The sequence below is a fragment of the Panulirus ornatus genome, chromosome 10 (genome assembly GCF_036320965.1).
Source record: "Panulirus ornatus isolate Po-2019 chromosome 10, ASM3632096v1, whole genome shotgun sequence".
Lineage (NCBI taxonomy): Eukaryota > Metazoa > Arthropoda > Malacostraca > Decapoda > Palinuridae > Panulirus > Panulirus ornatus.
In genome coordinates, this window is record NC_092233.1 from 3870001 (window position 1) to 3893479 (window position 23479).

Below are 23479 nucleotides of genomic sequence, written 5' to 3' on the forward strand. Positions count from 1 at the left end.
GAATACGGCTATATTTGAATGTATAGTAGTACCACCAATGTTATATGGATGTATGGGCATGGAGGAGGGTGGATGTGTTGGAAATGAAATGTTTGAGGACAATATGTGGTGTGAAGTAGTTTGATCGAGTAACTATGAAAGGGTAAGAGAGATGTGTGGTAGTAAAGATAAAATGGTTGAGAGAGCTGACGAGGGTGTACTGAAACGATTTGGACATATGGAGATAATGTGCGAGGAAAGGTTGACAAAGAGGATATATGTGTCAGAGGTGGAGGGAAGAAGGAGAACGGGTAGTCCACAATGGATATGGAAGGACGGAGTGAAAAAGACTTCGATGGGGGTCAGAAGGAGCAGGAGGTTATATATATATATATATATATATATATATATATATATATATATATATATATATATATATATATATATATATATATATATATATTGTGGACTTTCGTTGATCTACCACTGTCTCTTTCAAAAGAATATTTCTTTCAATAGAGGGTGAATCTATTGTCTCTGTCCTCTCAGTGTATTTCAGTTCTCTTAATCAATTCTAGTGCCATCGTTGTTACCCTCTCTCGATCTCCTTTATTATCTATTTAAGGTTCTTAAGGATTGGTGGCCTAACTTATGGAACATATTCTAGTCTTAGCTTAATGTAGGATCTGAACACTGTGTGTGTGTGTGTGTGTGTGTGTGTGTGTGTGTGTGTGTATGTGTGGGTGGGTGGGTGGCTTGGGTGTTTGCATTGTAAGAAACGCAGAAATACAGAAATATTCATACAGAACGACATGTATATGTAAACTGATCCATGTATCCATACATTTGTACATATGTAGTCCCCATGGCGCAGTGGAAAGCGCGCTGGACTTCTAATCCAGAGGCCGCGGGTTCGAGTCCCGCTGGGGATAGTAATTTAGTATACCAGATTTTCTCAACTGGCGTGACTCTTACCACTGCTGGGACACGCTGGGCATGTAGATGGGACACGTACATACCACTGCTGGGACGGAGAGAAATCCCATGTTAGACGCGGATTTTCAAATGGAAAAAAGAAATTAAAACATCGCCATAAATCCTTAATATTTCCTCCGTCTTTTGTGTCCTTTATTATCTAAAATCGATCTGGCACTGCAGGAATATCCTTCACAAGTCTTGCTTCAGGTACTCTCTGGACCGAAGACAAAGACACAATATGAACCACGCCCTTAAAGCTGGAAAGAAACATGACACTTTCTTCTTCCAAATGTCTTTGTGAACAATTCTGTTCCTTATTAATGGTATATAAAACACGAACGAGACGCACCACCTCTTATCTGGAAACAGCGTCAAAAACCAGTGAGACAAAGTCAGCTTCAACTCAAAACAGCGTCAAAAGCGAGCGAGACAACGAAGCTTCGATTCGGAAATGTGTCACTGAAACGCTTTATCAGAAACTCACTCAAGAATACACCTACTTATCAATACAATACACCCACATACTACACGCTGATTAATTACCAATTAATTACTGAATCATATAATTTTTGTAGTTATTTTCTCCCCCATTTACTGCATTGATAATAATCACTTGCCACCAAAATCAATACATATTTCATCGCCTTAAATTTCCCATTCATGGTCAAAACAATACTAAAATTCATTGAAACGTATGGAGGTTTCTTTCTTTTATTTTTTTTTTTTGCCGCTGTCTCCCGCATATATATATATATATATATATATATATATATATATATATATATATATATATATATATATATATATATATATATACTATGTGTTTGTATTAAAACCAGGTATACGTATATGAATATGGATACACAGTGACATACATACACACTGAATCCTCTAAGGATAGTCGTTTAGGCCCCCAGACGTGGCCAGAACACCTTGTTACACCGTGTGTGTGTGTGTGTGTGTGTGTGTGTGTGGGCACTTCTCGTCTGGTCGAGTATGGCCAGTTGGCCTCCCTCTCCCAGGCAGAGACCTCTCATCTCCCTTTTACGTATCAGCTATTGATCAGTTCCTTAAGCACGACCCTTGAGCACGACGGTACGACCCTTGAGCACGACGGCACGACCCTTGAGCACGACGGTACGACCCTCGAATACGCCAGTATGACCCTTGGATGCGAGAATACGATCCTCAGGTGTGAAGGTATGGCCTTAGATCTGAACCTTAGGAGTCTGTGCTTTCATGTTTAGTGGTCGTACCGTCGTGTTCAAGGGTCGTACCGTGGTGTTCAACTGTCGTACCATCGTGTTCAACTGTCGTACCGTCGTGCTCAAGGGTCGTACCGTTGTGTTCAATGGTCGTACCGTCGTGTTCAAGGGTCGTAACGTCGTGTTCAAGGGTCGTACCGTCGTACTCAAGGGTCGTACCGTCGTGCTCAAGGGTCGTACCGTCGTACTCAAGGGTCGTACCGTCGTACTCAAGGGGTTAACATATCCTCAATGGATATTCTCCAGACAATATCTCCCGTGTGATATGGCCTATACAAAGACTCTGCCAACACCCTGGTGTCACACTGCCAACACCCTGGTGTCACACTGCCAACACCCTGGTGTCACACTGCCAACACCCTGGTGTCACACTGCCAACACCCTGGTGTCACACTGCCAACACTCTGGTGTTGGTAGGTGTCAGTGACTGATAAACCAGCAGACCTTAACAGATAATAGACGCCTTTAAATGTTATCTGTTCACGTCTGTTAACAGAGGAATCAGGCCAGGCTGGGAAACCTAACTTCTGTTGACTGTTTATTAACTTATTGCCAGTAAATAATTCCCTTGCAATACCAGTTATCTCCATTATGAGAATGTAATTCTCAGCATGAATTACATAAACCCAATTACTTATTTAAAGTGAATATAATTACATTTATGAGCAATGTATGAAGTAAATCTAAACGAAATAGGAAACTGGAGATTGTGTATTGATTTCATATGTTCTAGAAGAATGTCTTTGAGTTTAGTGAAGCAGACGAGATTAATAATTATAACGTTGTCTCATCAGCAGACATACGAACGCCTCCCCAAGACACCTGTGTCACACTAATTGACCTGGACAGGTGTTTAGATGATCTGTTTACGGTCGACAGAATTGCCTCATCAATCACTTCCGTGTTTACTGGACGAATGTGTGTGTGTGTGTGTGTGTGTGTGTGTGTGTGTGTGTGTGTGTGTGTGTGTCCGTTTGGGGTGTGTGGGTTTACGGGCGAGCGAGGCTGTAGGCGTGTGAGGTTGTGGAAGCATGACTTTGCAAGCGTATGCGTTTGTGGGCGTGCCTTATAGTACCGACAAGCCATTGTATCTAATCGATGCTAAAGATTCTCATGCCACGCAAACAAAATAAAAAACATATTTACTAAAAACAGTAAATAAAAAACAGTAGATAATAAAAGATGAATGGGCCAGAAAATGAAAAAAGTAGATAATGAAAGATGAATAGAAGAGTATATAACATTACATCCACAAGATGTCATTGATCTATTTAACCCGATATCGTCATGAGAGAGACAGAGCTGTTGACCCTGAAAAGAAGAAGTTCTTGTGGTCTACATCCCCAGGAATACGAGGTATGCAAGTCTCTCCAAATCCGTCTTACTGTACCCACAGCTTGTCCATACAACTACATAAATACTATTCCATGTACATAAGAGAAATATTGAGGGTTTGTAGGTAGGCCTATGAAGATGATCTGATTAAATTTTGATTTAAATTCTTTTCAAAATACCCAAATGATAAGCCCTTTTGTTTATTATTTTAACACATCGTTGGCAGCATGACTGTTCATCATGGGGATATATATCATGCTTTCCAGTGACGTGGGATGCATGTGGTGGATTCCTATGCTTCAGTACGGGGATAGATATACATGTGGGGTGCTGAAGTGTCAGCAGGCGTCAGCAGGAAGTCAGAGAAGTGTCAGCAAATACATAGTATGAGTCAGGATGTGCCAAAACACATCTTCGAGTGTCACCATGTACAAACAGATTGCAAAAAAAGCTGACAGTAAGAGCAAACAGGTGTCAGCAAGTGAGAGAAAGACAGCAAACTATCAGCAGACGTCAGGAGGTGTCAGCAGTGGAAAGCACATGAGAACAGGCGTCAGCAGGTGTGTCAGGACTCGCCTGAAGGCAACATCAAACAAGAGCACAGACGCAGGCAAGCGTCAGCAGTCGTCAGGAGCCGGTGCCATCAGATATAAACAGGCGTCAGGTAGGGTCAGCACGTGTCAGCAACCGTCAGGAAGTGTCAGCCAGACGCCAGGTGTATCTGTGTTGGAGGGGCAGCTGGATGAGTACCTGGTGTGCGAGGGGGCCGGATATCAGGTAAGTCACTTACAGACATCTGACCCTATCTGACACAGACCTGATGGGGAGGGGAGAGTTGGGAGAATAACAGTAGGGGTGAGACGAATGGGGAGAATGGTGGTGATGGGATGATGGGGAGGACCTGTCGTGGCTATGGTGGGGATGGAGTGAAGGGGAGAACCTACAGTGGCTCTGGTAGGGATGGGGTGATGGGGAGAACCTGTCGTGGCTCTGGTAGGGATGGAGTGAAGGGGAGAACCTACAGTGGCTCTGGTAGGGATAGGGTGATGGGAGACCTGTCGTGGCTCTGGTAGGGATGGGGGTGATGGGAAGGTCTGTCCAGACTGTGATGGGTGAGGGGGGAGGGTTGATGGAAACAAAAACAAAAAAACATAGAGGAGTAGTGAGGAGTAGTGCTTAAGATGCTAAGCTGGGGATATGAGGTGATGAAAATCTGGTCTGGGAAGGAAGGGGATAATGGAAAGAGTTCTTTACCTCCTGGAAGGGGTAATGGGAAAGGAGGAAAAGGAGGGAGCAATATATTTAGGATACGGGCAGAAAGGAAAAGGCTGACATGAGATGATTTAAAGAGTGTTTAAGGAAGGGAGAGATTTGTGTAGAATTTAAAGTGTGTTAAGAGATGACAGAGAATAGTGAAGGATTTAAAGCATATTAAGGGATGGGATAGACTAGTGAACAAATTAAAGTGTGTTGAGGGACAAGAAAAACTAGTGTTAAAGGATGAGATAAACTAGTGAAGGATTTAAAGTGTGTTAAGAAATGGGATAAACTAACGAAGGATTTAAAGTGCGTTAAGGAATGGGAGGGACTAGTGAAGGATTCATAATGTGTCAAGGGAAGGAAGAGACCAGTAAAAGATTTAAAATAAGTTAAGGGAAGCGGAGACTAAAGAAGAATTTAAAGTTTTTAAGGAGATGAAGGTAGAGTTTGTGGGTGGAGGATTTAGAGTGCGTTAGCGGGAAAAGAAGGAAGGAACTAAAAGAAGAATTCTAGAGTGTGTCTGGGGACAGAGGAAGGAACAGAGAGCACTGAAGGTGCAGCACAGGGAAGGACTTCCTTTGAGCGAGAAGCAGAAGAGGTCAAGTGTACTGCAAGAAAGGAGAAGTGGGTTTGTACAGACACAGGGAGAGGGGGAGGTAAAGAGAGGGATTTCTAGTTCTTCCTGGGAGAAGGAGCAAGAGACTGGGGAGTGAGGAGTGAGGATCTATCAGGACTTGAACGCAATTAGGATACTGGTCAGTGTCTCCTACGATCGAGGAGCGGAATCCTACAGATACAAGGTGGTTGGGAGGAGGCATAGGGAAGGGTCAGTTGCTTCCTACATGGGAAGACAGAGAGGGAGGATGTAGAGAGGGATGAAGCAAACACACGCACGTGCAGAGGAGTGAGATGGGAGACGAGGGTAGAAAAAGGAGCAAGAGTAGATGATGGAGGTGGGGTGCAGAGAGAGAGAGAGAGAGGAAAGAGAGGGAGAGATAAGAGACGTGATAAAGAGCAGAGATATTGGCGTAAGAAAAAAAAAATATGAGAAATATGCGAATAAGATGGATAAGGAGGAGCCAGTGGGAGAGAAAAAGAGAGAGAGAGATAAAGAGAGAGAGACTTAGAGACTTAGACACGTAGACAACAATGGGTTACAAGGGTCGTATGACTTACGACCATCGGGAAAATCTGTCGCAAGAGCTGGGGTTAAGTGAGGAACGTTCACGTTAAGACGAGGAGGACGAGGAGGAGCCTACAAGAGGAGACAAGCTTGACAGCTTAAGAGGGACAGTGTCTCTCAAGCTTATGCTTAATCTTGGGTGTTGGAAGGAGACACGAATGCGGGTTTGTGTGTGTGTGTGTGTGTGTGTGTGTGTGTGTGTGTGTGTGTGTGTGTGTGTGTGTGTGTCTGTCTGTCTGTCTGTCTGTCTGTCTGTCTGTCTGTATGTCTGTCTGTCGGTTGTCTATCTGTCTGTCTCTCTGTCTCTCTGTCTGTCGTCTGTCTATCTCTCTGTCTGTCTCACTGTCTGCAATGGCTCGTGTAAATGTGTTTAATCATATAGAAGTATTTCATTCTGTTTATACACGTAGCCATGTTCAGAATACTGGAGGGTGGAAGAAACCACAGGGATGGCCAGAAACCATTTCATCCTCTAAAGTCGTTACCCACACTGCTATCTATCTCTGTTTTCTCCCAGTACCCTAATAGTTCTCTATCATATATATATATATATATATATATATATATATATATATATATATATATATAACCCTAGGGACCCTTTTGATGGGCATCTACAGCTTCGAGGTTGTCCTATACTCAAAAGCAGGGGATATACAGGACTCCTTTGGGGCGAGACCAGACTGTACTCCCTTACGAGAACTGACGATGATGCGTCCTCACCGAAGGTGACTGTTTCAACCGCCCTGTAACCACCAACAGGCGGAGTCCGGTAACACACACACACACACACACACACACACATACACACACACACACACACACACACACACACACAGTGTAATATGTACGTAATTCAACCTTACAGTGTAGTGGTTTAAGTCCCTCATACCCACAGTACTCGGTGACTGTAATTAGACCACAATGTGTTTACCCCTTTATACTGTTCCCATGAACTTCCCTGTTATGATGTTCTGTGTCAGCTACACACTGTTCCTTCATAACTGTTCTTCTTCTGGTGGTTGATACGAGGGTGTTAATGTGGGTGGGGATGAGCCTTCTGCTTTACTCTCATGTTTACATCTACTGTGATGGGTGGGAGGGAGTCTTGTGTTTTACAATCATGTCTCCATCTATATAGTGGGAGAGAACCTTCTGCTTTGCTATCCAGTCTCCATCTACAGTAATGGGGGAGGGAAGAAGGAGCCTCCAGCCTCACTATCGTGTCTCCATCTACATACATTAAGAATCTACGTTACTATTTCTGACCTTCAGATAATTAATTGATCAGAGACCATCCAGTCTACTGCTACCTGTCCATCCCATGTTCTCCCACATAGCACCACTCTACAGCCTCTCACAACCTTCACCTATAACTATTGCAATAACTAATTTCCCCACAACCAACACCCTAACTTAACCTCTCACCATAACCACAACCACCTCCACACCATCACCACCACCCAAAACAAAATCCACAACCATTCCCCGTCATCCTAACCACACGTACCGCTCCCCCATTCAAAAATATATCCCCCCACCATGTACTCTCCTCACAACCCTTCCCCACAAACCGTCCCCATCATCCCCCATCCCCCATCACTAGGGTAAACCTACCCCCCCCCCCCCCCCCGGGGAGGAACAGGACGAGGACAGAGAGGTGGTGGGTGGTGGTGAGGGAGGGGTGGGTGTGGCGGGTGACAAGATGGGTAAGGACACAGTGTGATGGGCCGCTGCACCGCCCCCGCTCCCGTCGTGACAGCTAACTTTAGCGCACGTCGCCCGTCATCACGGCAAAAATAACAAGAGTGTCGGCACTCTGGCTGCCTCCACCTTACACTACACAGACAGGCCGGGATGACGGGGCCTGCCTCCTCCCGCACCAGCCTCCCCAACACCCCTCCACCTCCGTCACTACTACTACTACTACTACTACTACTACTACTACTAAATGCTAGATAATTGGCAGGAGGTTCGTGTGAGAGTGTAATTTTACATACACTCGTGTGTGTGCGTGTGTGTGTGTGTGTGTGTGTGTGTGTGTGTGCGTGTGTGTGTGTGTGTGTGCGCTGAAAGTCTTTATCGAGACCAAGCATTAAGTAAAACTTAGCTTAGTGTTCAAAAAGATGGAGAAGTATAGACAGAGCAGGAAAAATGATCTAAGAGTTCTGAAGCAAGTAACCCACATGCCTTTTAGAAAGAGTTGGATCATAACTGTAAGGAGAGACATGAGAGGATCAGATTTCCAAAGCTTAGCGATGTAAGTGAAGGAACAGACACCACAACGGCCCACCCTTGAGGTGCCAACGTCCACACGTGATGTGGCGGTCTGCTGAGTATTAAGTGGTCTAGCTGATGGCAAGGGGACTTCAGCAGCCACTTCAGAGGAAATGAAACCCGGAGTAATATCTACAGAAGAGGGAAAGTGAACCAACACTGGGGCGTAAGGCAAGTGGGTAAAGGTTTGAGATCAGGCTGGGAGAGATAAATTGAACTGGACAGAATCGATTTCTCTTTATGAAAATGTATGTAGGGTTAGAACCTCATCAAATGCGACAGTAGTACTCTATAGATGGACGAACTGATCCTTTGTGAGATCGGAGCAACTGTTCAGAAGGGAAGAAACGTAAGCATTGGTACAGAACTCCTGGTTTCTTCGAGACAAACGTAGCTGCTTGTGTAGGATTGGGTATCTGAGATAATGCAGATGGTTCAGTGATACCAGTTACGTCTCTTGTGTTGCCTGGTTGCAGTATGGAGCCATCAAAGGACATGAGAAAGATATGGGTGGATTTAAAAGGAAAAATGGTAAACACTGGGTTTTACTACCATTAAACTTAACTAGGTTGCGTCTGGCTGCTGGGAAATCCTGTCCTAATCTGAGTTTATGAAGGCAATAGTGACCAGGCAAGACGTAGATCAAGCAAGAAGATGTGGAACAGATTTGAGAGAAGTGGAGGAATGCAGTGTTGAGTCGACAGTGATCTTGTTTATCTGTTGAGGAGGAGAAATCATTGATAAAAAGAGAAAAGCACAAGAAAGACAGAACCCTGAAGAAAACGGATGGTGACAAGGACAGAGGAAGAGGTTAATCCGTCAACAGTTAAGTCAATAAACCGACCAGAGGAGACGTTAGGTATTATAGAAATTGAATATATAGTTAAGCAACTATGCAGAGGTCGTAAACAACGTCCAACACCACATATGATAAAGCCATTTCAAACATCGGTTGCAGCAGCGGGGGAACGAGTGACTGAACACAGACGAAGATGAGTGGGAAAATCTGTCAGTGGATAAAATCAACACACACCTTCAAGCTAAGACCTGGCAAGGTACAAACAAAATCAGTGGAGAGAAAGATAGATAAGTTTCTCATCCTAACTCGCTGCAGAAGACTAGCGAACTAATTATAAATTGGGCTCATACTTCTCGTCATAACATGGTGTCACCCAAGACTAGAAATGCTTTGTGTAGATGATACCAAAAGTACAGATGACCTTACTCAATCTAAGGTAGGTAGGCGACAAGATGAAGGTGATGTGCCATTTACTCAGAACGAACTTAATACAGACTTTACCAGGGGGGAAAAGTTGGTGCCCCTGGGAGGTTGGTATCACCTATGACATTAAATGCACTCCTAAGACATGCACATGGTAAGCCAGTCTTAAAGCTGTGTAATATGAGCAATAGGTCAGCTATCATCCTTGGTAACCAACAGTAACATTATACCAACACAAAGAACACGATAATCTTGGTCCTATCTCCTTGTCGAGTTGCCTGTGCATTATTACTCTTGAGAGAAGGACGATGAACGGACCATAACTAACACAGCTTCACATCAGAAGCACACACACACACACACACACACACACACACACACACAGTCAACTACTGTATTACTGTAAATATTCGTCACTTAATGTTCAACAAAGTACATAATGTATAAACCATAGTATTTACTCTAGAAACAATCTTACATATCAGCCATCCTCATGACCTACATGTACCACACTCATGTGCTTATGCGAAGCATGAAAACATTCATTCCAATTTGATCTTAAACTATTCAATGAGTCGTTAACTAGTAATTACCATGACCTCCCACGTCTGTAATATCAGTAATACCTCAACTTTGTAGTTTTAGAAGAATGGCTGCCTTATTATTCAGTAAACCGTTATGTATTTATCATCTATTTATGACACATACAACCTCATTAGCAAACTTTCTGACAACCGACCTTACAACATCGACAGATACGACCCTTAACCCAGTTCAGACCACTTGTTTCCCTCCTTGGCCTAGAAAAAAAAAAAGCCTGCAGACACATTTACTCAACATCACAACCATCGACACATTCACTCAACATCACAACCATCCTCATCACAACCGCCACCATTATACTGGTAACACCACTACAACAACCCCATCCCACATCACAATATCTAAACAACGATTACTACATCACCATCGTCTTCACTACAGCCAACTACATCCACACCACCACACCTACACCCACACACGCCACCACATCTACATCCACACACGCCACCACATCTACACCCACACACGCCACCACATCTACATCCACACACGCCACCACATCTACACCCACACACGCCACCACATCTACACCCACACACGCCACCACATCTACACCCACACACGCCACCACATCTACATCCACACACGCCACCACATCTACATCCACACACGCCACCACTTCATAGTCAACCCCACGTCGATGCTCGACCTACAACTCCTACAATCAGGAGTCCCACGTCACCTCCGCCCTGAACACAACCGACTACATCAAAACCTCCTCGTATCATTCAACCACCTCGCTGGTGAGGGGTTGTGGTCTCGGTGCTGGGGATGGCACCTGCTGGACCCCAGGACCATAGTGCTGCTGGACCCCCAGGAACACCAGTTCACCTCAGTTGTCACTTGGTATGATACATATCCAGGCGTCACTACGAGATCAGTGTCTTGGACCTAATGTTACTGTCTTATCTCACGTTCTCATTTTCACCATTCTGATTCATTTTTCTTTCCTTCCCATTTTTTTTTTCACTTTGACTCTGGTTATCTTGTTTTCAAATTGAGTTTTTTTTTTCATAATCACTTTCTTGTCTGTCACACTAACAATAACTGTCTTACCTTCCAACATTTACCTTCTTCTTTCTCGCTTCTCAGGATTTTTCGATATTTTTTCACTTTGTTTCTGCTGTTATCAGGATCTTCGTTATCTACCATCTTCTATTTTCTCATTATAGCGTTAACTATCTGCTTTTTTTTCCCCTTGTAATGTTTCCTACGAGGCTGGGGAAATAAGAACATCATCTTCTCATATATATTGCATAGAAATATCTAAACAAACACCGGAAATTCTATATTATTATATCCTGCATTCCCGACAATTTGTAAACACTATGTCCGGATCAATTAATTCCGACTTTAGTTTTGATTGAATATCCGTATCGAGATTTAAATTTCCTGTATCATTTTCTTGAATATGATGATATACGATATAATAATATTTTCTTATTTTTACGTAATGTTGGAAGATATATTCATTTAGTGTTTACTTTTGGCGAGACAGTTGCCACTCGCCGATCAAAGCCATCGGAGACGGGCGTCACGGCAATGGCGCTAGGCGGGAGAAATCAGTCCATTACTTGGCGAGCAGGCGAGCTCCTCAGGGCCCACATGATAGACAAGCTGGGCTCATTAACACCTAAATATATATATCATGCATCCAGGGAGGACGCTGCCACAAAGACACCCGCATCGACCGAAATGTACACCTCTAATTCATGTCAGAGTCATGTTGCCTGGGACAGACAGGTGCCGACGCTATGATAGGCGTGTGTCAGGCACCGCACATCGTTATCACAACACGGGCTATTCATCACCACCTGTTCATCAGATGGTATTCATCAAAGGTTATTCATCGTCCTGCTCCTCCCCTTGTTGCAGCGGTTTGCAGGTCGATGAAGGGAGTATTGCCGCGAACAACTGTGTTGCGAGAGGGTGTTCCGCTATATGTTTCCCTCCCCAGCTTGGTAAGGCCTCCATGTTTTGCTTCCCATGGTTCCCTCTGGTAATTGCTACATAGCGGACGACGTGGTGGTATAGAGGTGAAAACATAGCGATAATTGCTACATAGCGAACGACGTGGTTGTATAGAGGTGAAAACATAGCGATAATTGCTACATAGCGAACGACGTGGTATAGAGTTGAATACATAGCGATGATTCCTACACAGCAGACGACGTGGTATTGAGGTGAATACATTGCGGTAATTGCTACACAGCGAACAGTGTGATACAGAGGTGAATACAGAGGGACAACAGCATGGTATTAAAGAAGGTGAAAATATAGCATAGATTGATAAATACTGAACACCGTGTTATAAGAGGGGAAATCTCATCGAGAATTACTTAACAGGGAACAAACATTGTGGTACAAAAGAGATGAAAACAGAGTGGCAGTTGCTAAATAGCGAAAATGTGGTATACGAGAGGTGAAAAACATAGCGATGATTGCTAACCGACAACAAGGTATAAAAAGGTGAAAATATAGCGGTAACTGCTACATGTCAAACATATAGAAGATGAAACTGTAGCAATTTCTGCTCCATTACAACTACGTAGGACAACAAATGCCTGCACCTTGGATTTCCCAACATAAGACAAAAAAGAAAAAATGATAAGGATCAAACAGCGGTTAAGGAACGAAGAAGAAACGCCCTTGGTGTCTCTGTTCCATAAGTACTGGAATATAGCCATATATGCACATCCTGTCATGTAAGTAGCATAAACACTATCTATAAAAACCTGAGGTACATATATACACACAGACACACATGGATTCACATATACATACGCAACCACGCAAACGCGCACGAGGCACAAATACTCACACAAATAAACACAGAAACATACACACTTAAATTACAGAATTTATTAGTACACACACACACACACACACACACACACACACACAGACACACACACACACACACGTCAGGGAGCGACCCACCCTTATCTTGCATCAATACATTCTGACGAACAAGTGAGAGAGAAGCGTGTGTGTGTGGCAGGCATCGGCTGCACTCATATAATTAGCTCTTTACTTGAGTGCATCCTGAGGGTGAGGGCGATGCACTCAAGTGTATCAATAGAATATTCATTTTTGTGCAGTGGAAACCCACTTGAGAATGACGGTTCGAACCCCCATGTGTGGCAGAGTGGCTAGGGTCGTACCATCGTGCTCAGAGGTCGTAACGTCGTGCTAAAGGGTCGTTACCCTTCTAAAGGGTCGTACCATCGTGCTTAAGGGTCGTACCATCGTTCTCAGAGGTCGTAATGTCGTGCTCAAGGGTAGTACTATCTTACTTAATGGTCGTAACACCCTGTTCAAGGGTCGTAACACCCTGCTCATGGTCGCACCACCCTGCTCAAGGGTCGTACCACCGAGTTCAAGGGTCGTACCGCCGTGCTCAATAGACAAAGTATGAGTTAAATAAGATCGACATGTGGAATGTTGGTAAATCATAAACTTGATCAATACAATTATTTGTGATTTTTCTAACACATTAGTTTATTCCAGACAAGCATTGATCATGGATACGGCTGGAGTGAGAAAATGAGGGAGCGTATCTCTACTTTAATTTGATCTTATGAACCGAAATGAAGAAGAAAAAAAATATAAACGTATTATTCAGCTGATCTTTTGAACATGGTTTCTATGGGATCATGCAAATTAAGCAACGCTATGCCCCCTTTTCTGTTGACAGCAAATAATAATTGGCCAATTCTAACAAACAAGGCAGGTTATCAACCCCTCTGCATCGCTGCCAAATAATTGGCTTATTTAAATAGCCAGGGCAGGTTATTACACTCATAACTCTGGCCAATAATTGACCTATTTTAACAACCAGAGCAGGTTATTACACTCTTATATCTCTAGTAAATAATTGGCCCATTACGACAGCTAACTAGAGTCATACCCTTTTGTGTAAATGCGACGTAAATGGTCAATTACACAAACCACAGAGGTCATACTCTGACGTGTACATGGTACGTAATTGGCCTGTTACATCAAACAAGTAGTTTATAAGCCAATTTAATGATGATAATTAATTGGTCTATCACATTAAAAGAATATCAATGTCAAGAGAGCGATTAAACAATTAACAAGAACATCAAAAATTCTGAATTCGAAAAATATTTGATATTTGTCATTTTATAACATCAAAAAAATATTAGCACAAATATCTCATAATTCTACATCAAATATTCACAGCCAAGAGATATTCATTAACAATGTATTCTAAGTATTCTACCATGATATACTCCGTCAGGAGAAATGGAACCTATGCACTCTGATTCCTGAGGTCATATTGGCAAGCTCCCAGAATCACATCTCTCTCTCTCTCTCTCTCTCTCTCTCTCTCTCTCTCTCTCTCTCTCTCTCTCTCTCTCTCTCTCTCTCTCTCCGAGCTGGATGGCCACACAGACACCAACCACACCGGAGTAGCAATAAATGCTTACGACACCAGGAGGACAACAGACGATAATGGTATTATAAAAAAAAAAACAATAAATGCTAACTGTAGCAAATACTCCGGCAATAAATGCTAACTGTAGCAAATACTTCGGCAATGAACATAATAAACATAGTGGCAAAGAGACCAAATTATCTGATTTTAATGAAATTTTGGCTAAAAATTAAAGAGAAACTGAAAAAAATTGGATAAATCGAAACCAATTGTAATGTTAACTAAGGACTTTAACTTTCAATTTTTACCACATAGGAAGAAAATGGCGAAGAAGAAAAAAACTTTGCAGTTAGAAATATATAAAAATTATTAGACAATAATCAAGAGAGGAAAGAAAACAACTTCATAAGGTACTTAATCTGTGAGAGTCGTTCAACCTGATCCAAATAATTCACGACCATATAAGAGGATACAATACTATTGACCTTATCTCCTCTACTAGTGGCAGGACACAACCATACATCACAGAGGATGATGATAAGGTCATATCACACCATGATATCTTGAAGATAACCAGAGCATATCTTATGATAACTATAGCATATCTTGTGATAACTATAGCATAACAAAATAATGAATACGATAAGAATACCATTCTAGATAATGAGTTATCAGAAGTAAGCAGGACAACAGACCCAACCAAGAAAACCTCACCACCGGGACTGAACAGTGTGTCAACTATGATGCTTCAAAAAATATAGAAGCAGATCGCAATAGCTTAACAGGCGATGCTATGGATGAGACAAAGCTTAGGTGAAACTGCTACAACAGGTACTCATAACAAGTCATTTGTATGACCAGTCAATACAGAAGGATCTCTGCTTCTGCTCAAACAGCTGATGATATGATGCAACTTGACAAAACACGTCATGAAAGTGTTCATGCGAGAGATCACATGAAGAGTATGAGGACATGTCACTAACATCCTTTATATGTCAATGAATGTTTACATCGCTCTGTATCAAGTAACAGAATCTCAACTACTGGTTCATCAACAGATATAAATTGGAAAAGAAAAAATATTGGCTTTGGAATGATTAAGAATATAAGTTGAGGCCGCACAAAGAACTAGCAGAGAAAGAGGTGGAGAGAGAAACAAATCTCAAAGAGAAAGAGATTATCATAAACTAAAATAATCATCTTTATGGCCATATTTAAGAGATAGTCCTGTTAGGTCAGATAATGGTAGGTATGATAATGAGAACATTCACGACGAGATAATGATAAAAATATTCCATTTGTAAAAAAGAAGCAACACTGAACACTGCTGTGTTGTATGGTCATCCACCCACCATACATGATGAAAGAGGTAAGCCAGGGGGAATACAGAAACATTTTACAAGTAGATAGAGGGAATAGAATTACGGGGCTACCATGAAAGCCTGAGACAACTGTAACACCACAGCCTTAATAGAAGAAAGTGCATGATAATCTATGCATGACAGCAAATAGTGGACCAAAAGGAAATGAACTGCACATGGGAAAAGAAACAGTGACTAAAGCTGAAGGTATTCTTGGAAATTTACTGAGGTCATCAAAGAGAAGTGTATGAGTAGCCTCGCCAGGACAATGGAGGAGCTACCCAGTGTCCTACGTAAAGTGATAAGAAAAAAACCATCTGGAGTCAACACGAAACATTCAAACGAAAACTGGACGAATGGTCAAAGAAAACACCAGATCAACCAAAAAAATGTCGGTCATTACTGCTACTGGGTGACGGCGGAAGACAATAGCATTAACTGCCTTGCCTCAGGCAAAATCTCGTCCTAGGGAACTCCTAGGTAGCCTCTCTCTCTCTCTCTCTCTCTCTCTCTCTCTCTCTCTCTCTCTCTCTCTCTCTCTCTCTCTCTCTCCCCGGGGCTGCTGCTGGTGTGTCCGGCACACTACCTGGTCAAGGGCGGAGGTTGCGGCTGGTCAAAATATCACATAAACTCAAGTCCTTATGACCCAATTAACGAGAGAGAACGTTTAAGTAGCAGTAATGGCCTCTATTTTACGCCGAGTGAGGCTGGCGGCAGCTGTATGAGGCCAGCAGCAGCAATGTAAGGCCAGCAGCAGCAATGTAAGGCCAGCAGCAGTATTGTGAGGCCAGCAGCAGCAGTAATGCGAGGCCAGAAGCAGCAATGTGAGGCCGGCGGCAGGTGTATGAGGGCAGCAGTGTGAGGGCAGCAACAACAGTGTGAGGTGAGCTATGTACGACCATCTACACAAGGCCAATAGCAGCGGCACAGACGTCGACCATCCTGGGTTCCTTTCGTCGTCATTGGGAAATTGACGAAGCATAATGGGGGAGAGGCAGCCCCATGCACCTGGAGGTCTGATGGGATATAATGGGGGAGAGGCAGCCCCATGCATCTGGCGGTATGATGGGATATAATGTGGGAGAGGCAGCCCCATGCATCTAGAGATGTAGTGGGATATAGCGAGGGAGAGACCGTGTCGTGCATCCCCAGGCTCCCAGCCACTAATATCAATATGTCTGTTCAAAAGATTTTCTATCATTGTGGAAGTGATAGGTTTGGTCACACGTCAGTTTAGGTTAGGTTAAGTAAAGTTACGTTAGGTCAGCTTAGGTTAGGTTGGGTTGGGTTAGGTCAACTTCGGTTAGCTTGGTTAATCTCCCACCCACTGATCAGAAAACCAACTGTGTACCAAAAAGCCATACTGGCCGTAGAGTTCATATTAAAGCTACACACGTTCATTTCATTGCTTGGAAAGGCTCACTCACTTTCAGGGATTCACCAAGAAAAATTATCCAGCCTTGTGTGTGTGTGTGTGTGTGTGTGTGTGTGTGTGTGTGTGTGTGTGTGCTGACGCTGACGGACAGTTAAGAGGCAGTTTCACTGTTACGATGCTTGAGACCATCATCTACTGCTGGAAGAGGTTGTAACAACCTCTTTATTCTTGTGTTGGTCATGTCTGAGACAAGCAAACTGCTCCAACGTTGACAGAGACTTGTGGTCTGTCTGCCTGTTCCCTTCTCATGGCAGTTCAGGGTATGAGTGGTGGGTGAGGCAGTGAGTTTGTTGCTGTGAGGTTGTGTGTGACAGAAACTACTTGATTGGTAGTTCCACCAGGACCTTAAGGAAGACAGTAACATGTAAGGCGATATGAAGATAATCTTTGGTTTTGAAATCCTACACGAAGTAACCTTTGTCTACAGAATGGAAGATAAACACAACCCAGTTTATATGTTCACACATCTGTCTATACTCGTACACTATAGATGGATATAGCGTTAGCTATGTGTGACTGTAGAAGGTTTCTATATCAAGATGATGAACTTGGTATCTATATCTCATTCAGTTTATTTCGAGGTAAATAAGAGGTACACAGCACTACATTCATCCCTTGAACACGACGGTGACGCCCTTGAGTTAGGTGCCTTGGTCACTGACTATGGCCTCTTCAGGAACAGGTCAAAAGCTAGGCATCGTTTTTACCCAATGTGCTCGCGTACCGTCGTGCCCGAGAGTCGTATCGACGTATTCAAGCGTCGTACCGACGTGTTCAAGCACCATACCGACGTGTTCAAGCGTCGTACCGACGTTCCTAAGGGATCAGGTCGTCCCGTCGTGCCTAAGGGATGATAGGGATGTGGAGCAACGCGTTTGCACATCCTCCCTTAATGCCAGGAGCGAGCCAGGACCCCGGCTGGGCGTCACTCCCGCACAAGTTATTGCGACACTAACTCCCGGTGTTATCACACGAGGATCACAGACGGCACTGTGGCATTAGTCTTATAGAGTTATCTTAATGGGGCTGTTGAGTGAGAGTTGCCTTGTGATCCTGAGAGTTCCTGGTGTTATCACGGAGCCATCGGAGAGTAGAGACGGTGGTATAACATCATCCTTGTCTCTACGATGTGTTGTGATCTTATTTACGTTCTGTTATCTTAATACACCCGACTTTAAGGTCCTGAATAGAGTTATCTGGCCGACCGGAGAGGAGGGAGTGTACGCTCGTCTTTTACTGGGAAATATCGTTTATTCTTCGTTGTCGAACACCGAGCTTGGCTCCCCAGACCCAGCAGTAGTGACACTCGCCCTGTGAGGAGTGTGAGGGAACCAGGGACTCAGGGCTACTGGTATGGCCGCCCTACGCCAGCGCTGATGGCCAACTTCGCTGAGCTTTCGAACTAAATCTAAGCCAAGAAACTGATCTAAATCTATTTCAACTTAGAACTTTAAAACGACTCAAAAGCCTCTGTTGAGAAAATAGCGCCAAGATTTTACTAATGTCCATCATAATTAACCTACGTCAGATGTTTACGTTTCATGAAACAGATTTTAAGAGCAGAACTGACACACCGTAAGATGACCAACACCTCAGAGCGGGTAACCTGACCACCAGCTTCGACGGCGCCTATGGCTGGCCTTATAAGAACACACAGAGCTTCAGTACCGGCAGGTCCTCCACCTGTGGTGGTGTAGTGTGGTGTGCCGGCCACAGGTGGTGGTGTGGTGTGGTGTGCCGGCCACAGGTGGTGGTGTGGTGTGGTGTGCCGGCCACAGGTGGTGGTGTGGTGTGGTGTGCCGTCCACAGGTGGTGGTGTGGTGTGGTGTGCCGGCCACAGGTGGTGGTGTGGTGTGGCGTACCATCCACTATCACTCTACCAAACCCTAAAACAACGTTATTGTAGAACAGTTACTGAGCTGTGAACAACCTTGAACAATGAACCAAAGACGAGAACAACCATTTTGTTCCTTGATGATAAGAACAAGTGTAAGACTCCTCCACTCTGACCTCGCATCTGCCGGGCTGGTTCCCTCTGCTTCAACTTTACTAAGACACTACTCGTTCAGATAATTTGCATTGAGAAGTCCTCATTACTTCCCTTAATGGCCTCCCTAATGATACCTACTTATGGTTCTGTTATGAAGGACCCCAAAGTATGAACTCGGTGTTTAGTTAGTGGTATCAGAGGCTGCAGACAGAGGCGCAATTGATGATATCGCGATAAAAATCAAGAATACACCCACCCACCCTCCTCCTCCTCCTCCATCCCCTCCTCCTCCCCCCCTCCCTTAACAATGCGATTATTTCAGACCAGGAGGGAAAAAAAAAAATAATCCTCTTGTGTATGTTATAATCTGGTGATAATTTAGAGATAATGTTCCTAAATGCATGGGTTAAACGTGTTTACAACCTGGAGGTCTCTGGCCAAGTCTGAGGAGAAGTTACGGCAGGAGAAGATGCAATTGTTCTCCTGTGCTCGGCGGGCCCCCCGTGTTCTTGTTCATCAATATCAAAGGGTCTTATGATATATACTTCCGGTGTTACGCGTAGCATAAAGACCCCCCCTCACTATCTATAGTGGTTCCTAATTTGCTTCTTATGGACCTCTGGAGACGAAGGCCCCCCCTATAATATGAACAGACCGTCGAAGAGAGAGAGAGAGAGAGAGAGAGAGAGAGAGAGAGAGAGAGAGGAAATATCTAACTTCTATACGTCTCTGAAAAAATAAATTAAGGAGAAGGTTCCTCGTAATTTCTATACTTCCCTGAAGAGCAGAGCACCACCCATCCACCCAGGCCACGTCTATACACACAGACCGATCTAGCACTTCTATATACTTCCCAGGATGTACGGCGATAGTAAGGCTAAAAATGCATTACCATAATTGCACAGTGTCGGCAATAGCTTGTTGCCCAAATGGCACTGGGAATACTAATCCTCTCCGTCTTGGCTGGTGCCAGCGCCATGTCCACACCAAATAAAACGACCGACGAAATGACTTCGGAAATCCTTCTCGAATGAATTTTCACAACACCACAACCTGGCTCATGCCCTCACCCCGCATGACCACAACCACTGGATTCCCCCCCCCTGCACCTCGGAGCTGTGGACGATACGCAGTGAGAAACATCGTGGCTCGGGCGGCCCTGAGGAAGAGTGGGGCATAATTGTAAGATATAACCCACCATAACTGTCAGAGAACAGGCAATAAGGTGTTGAAACCGGTGGACAATAGACAGTTTGGGGCTTGTAAGAATAATCTAAACGACTATGATGCAAACCCGGACACTAATAAATGAAGGTTGGACAACATGAGTATCCCTCTAGCGTGGCCCCCGCTACGAACGGTCTAGCTTCATCTTGTAAACTCCCTCACCCTCTCGACTTAAAAGGTTACCTGAGAAGGAATATTTTAGGGCCAATCTAATATATTCTCCCCCGGTCCTGGCTATATATCTTGCTAGTATGTCCTATTTAAAACGCCTTAACTTTTGTGATGTACCGCATTAAGGATCATTCTTTTTTCTCTTCTGTGTATAATTTGGTAGTCTATTGCCTGAGGAGCTGGTTTATAAGGCACATGTAAAGGGTCGTATTGAATTATACTTCCTGCAAGCCACAGATTTGGATTTCGTATGACACCTGTAACTCCTTACAGAATTCGTTCGGGTAATATATATTTTGATTATCAAGACAGTATACTTTAGACTTGTGATATAATCTCTCTCTCTCTCTCTCTCTCTCTCTCTCTCTCTCTATATATATATATATATATATATATATATATATATATATATATATATATATATATCTTATTTTTTTTTTCTTTCCTATATTATGCATGTAATATATCATTGTGGTAATATTTGGTCTGACAAGTATAAATGTTATGTACGTGTGGGTTGATAATAAAAAAAAAAAAAAGAGGATATAAACCTTGCAGTGAATACTTTAAATACCTTAAACTTACCTTAAATACGAATTTACTTCAAGTGGATGTAGACGATTGAGTGCCCTATAGAAATAACACTCAGAAGAAACATTCGACATGTTACCCTAACACACTAATCATTAACACCAAACTTTATATACATCATTCAATTCTTGTTTAGTAAACCTTACATGTGTGTGTGTGTGTGTGTGTGTGTGTGTGTGTGTGTGTGTGCTGACGCTGACGGACAGTTAAGAGGCAGTTTCACTGTTACGATGCTTGAGACCATCATCTACTGCTGGAAGAGGTTGTAACAACCTCTTTATTCTTGTGTTGGTCATGTCTGAGACAAGCAAACTGCTCCAACGTTGACAGAGACTTGTGGTCTGTCTGCCTGTTCCCTTCTCATGGCAGTTCAGGGTATGAGTGGTGGGTGAGGCAGTGAGTTTGTTGCTGTGAGGTTGTGTGTGACAGAAACTACTTGATTGGTAGTTCCACCAGGACCTTAAGGAAGACAGTAACATGTAAGGCGATATGAAGATAATCTTTGGTTTTGAAATCCTACACGAAGTAACCTTTGTCTACAGAATGGAAGATAAACACAACCCAGTTTATATGTTCACACATCTGTCTATACTCGTACACTATAGATGGATATAGCGTTAGCTATGTGTGACTGTAGAAGGTTTCTATATCAAGATGATGAACTTGGTATCTATATCTCATTCAGTTTATTTCGAGGTAAATAAGAGGTACACAGCACTACATTCATCCCTTGAACACGACGGTGACGCCCTTGAGTTAGGTGCCTTGGTCACTGACTATGGCCTCTTCAGGAACAGGTCAAAAGCTAGGCATCGTTTTTACCCAAGGCTCGCGTACCGTCGTGCCCGAGAGTCGTATCGACGTATTCAAGCGTCGTACCGACGTGTTCAAGCACCATACCGACGTGTTCAAGCGTCGTACCGACGTTCCTAAGGGATCAGGTCGTCCCGTCGTGCCTAAGGGATGATAGGGATGTGGAGCAACGCGTTTGCACATCCTCCCTTAATGCCAGGAGCGAGCCAGGACCCCGCCTGGGCGTCACTCCCGCACAAGTTATTGCGACACTAACTCCCGGTGTTATCACACGAGGATCACAGACGGCACTGTGGCATTAGTCTTATAGAGTTATCTTAATGGGGCTGTTGAGTGAGAGTTGCCTTGTGATCCTGAGAGTTCCTGGTGTTATCACGGAGCCATCGGAGAGTAGAGACGGTGGTATAACATCATCCTTGTCTCTACGATGTGTTGTGATCTTATTTACGTTCTGTTATCTTAATACACCCGACTTTAAGGTCCTGAATAGAGTTATCTGGCCGACCGGAGAGGAGGGAGTGTACGCTCGTCTTTTACTGGGAAATATCGTTTATTCTTCGTTGTCGAACACCGAGCTTGGCTCCCCAGACCCAGCAGTAGTGACACTCGCCCTGTGAGGAGTGTGAGGGAACCAGGGGCTCAGGGCTACTGGTATGGCCGCCCTACGCCAGCGTTGATGGCCAACTTCGCTGAGCTTTCGAACTAAATCTAAGCCAAGAAACTGATCTAAATCTATTTCAACTTAGAACTTTAAAACGACTCAAAAGCCTCTGTTGAGAAAATAGCGCCAAGATTTTACTAATGTCCATCATAATTAACCTACGTCAGATGTTTACGTTTCATGAAACAGATTTTAAGAGCAGAACTGACACACCGTAAGATGACCAACACCTCAGAGCGGGTAACCTGACCACCAGCTTCGGCGGCGCCTATGGCTGGCCTTATAAGAACACACAGAGCTTCAGTACCGGCAGGTCCTCCACCTGTGGTGGTGTAGTGTGGTGTGCCGGCCACAGGTGGTGGTGTGGTGTGGTGTGCCGGCCACAGGTGGTGGTGTGGTGTGGTGTGCCGTCCACAGGTGGTGGTGTGGTGTGGTGTGCCGGCCACAGGTGGTGGTGTGGTGTGGCGTACCATCCACTATCACTCTACCAAACCCTAAAACAACGTTATTGTAGAACAGTTACTGAGCTGTGAACAACCTTGAACAATGAACCAAAGACGAGAACAACCATTTTGTTCCTTGATGATAAGAACAAGTGTAAGACTCCTCCACTCTGACCTCGCATCTGCCGGGCTGGTTCCCTCTGCTTCAACTTTACTAAGACACTACTCGTTCAGATAATTTGCATTGAGAAGTCCTCATTACTTCCCTTAATGGCCTCCCTAA

General features: G+C 43.8%; 1 long non-coding RNA gene and 1 other non-coding gene across 2 annotated transcripts in view; one reads left to right on the plus strand and one right to left on the minus strand.

Moving 5' to 3' along the window:
- The window catches only part of LOC139750729 (uncharacterized), a 284257-nt gene that overhangs the window by 246212 nt on the left and 14566 nt on the right, over nt 1-23479 (minus strand). The gene's annotated exons all lie outside the window — the stretch shown is intronic.
- TRNAR-UCU (transfer RNA arginine (anticodon UCU)) lies at nt 839-911 on the plus strand. The gene has a single exon. It is a non-coding gene; the product is annotated as a tRNA-Arg (tRNA).